Genomic DNA, 1,107 nt, shown 5'->3' with positions numbered 1-1,107 from the left:
GCAATCAGGTTGGTCTGAAGATTCGATGCTGATTTGGAGGATCAGCAATTTGGATATAAACACAGCTTTAAAAGTTTTTTCTATGTACCTCGAGGTACCAGCCTGGCTTGTGAATGCTGTGATGCTGGGGCGCATGGAGCGTTACACAGGAGTGCAGAGGGGGCCTTCCAAGTGCTCAGTGGTGAACACGGAAGTGGACCGGAACTACTTCCGGTCCTCTTCCGAGTCCACTGGAGAGCATGCTGGGGGCCTCCGCACACCCCCTTGGCTTGGCAATCAGCCACAGGGAGACCCTGGGTGTCCCCCCAGACCCAGAAGGCACCAGTCGCTGAGATTGGGAGGCACAGGGGGGGCCCCCCATACACTCACCAGAAGTGGACTGGAAGTCCTTCTAGTCCACTTCTGGGTCTGCTGCCAAGTGCACTGGGGAGCCCCCCATGGTCCTGTGGGATGCTTCATCCACCCCAACATTGCAGCGTTCATGAGCCGCCTGCTACCTAGAGGTATGTAGTAAAAACTTTTAAAGCTGTGTCTGTCTGAATCTCCAAATAGATTCGGAAGGTTCTGATTTGATTTGGAGAGATTAAAGGGTCCTCTGATTCGATTCAGATTCAGAGATTCAGCCACTAAAATTCAATTCAATAAAAATCATGATTCAAGATTAAAGGTTCATATTTGTACTTGGAGTTAAAATGGATAAATACTTATGCATTTCCATTGTAAAGGAAGATTTTACAGCACTTTTGTACATAGTTGTAACATACGGCAGAATTTATCATTTTTTAAAATAATTTTCAAAATGATTAGGAGCCAAGCCTAATTTAGAGTGTAAAGGTAAATTGCTTTACATCTTTTCTTAACCAGTGTTGTCATTTTTAAAAATTTTACCCATATGGCCTGTCTGCTCTCACATCTTGAGGCACTCTATGCCCCAGCCAGCCAGGGAGTGGCTAGTTGGGGTGCAGGGTGCCTCAGCACAAGAGCTGCACAGCACATGGAGATGAGATAGCAGGCAACCCTGGACGCCTATTTCTGCATTTGTCCTGGCACCCGCCACTTTGGCATGGCTTGCGGTAATCCCAATAGCAAATTTTGCCCCCACACTGT

This window comes from Gavialis gangeticus, unplaced genomic scaffold (assembly GCF_001723915.1).
Source record: "Gavialis gangeticus isolate Ggan-Ray unplaced genomic scaffold, GavGan_comp1, whole genome shotgun sequence".
Lineage (NCBI taxonomy): Eukaryota > Metazoa > Chordata > Crocodylia > Gavialidae > Gavialis > Gavialis gangeticus.
The sequence above is the reverse complement of the archived record's forward strand: the minus strand, read 5'-3'. Positions refer to the sequence as shown.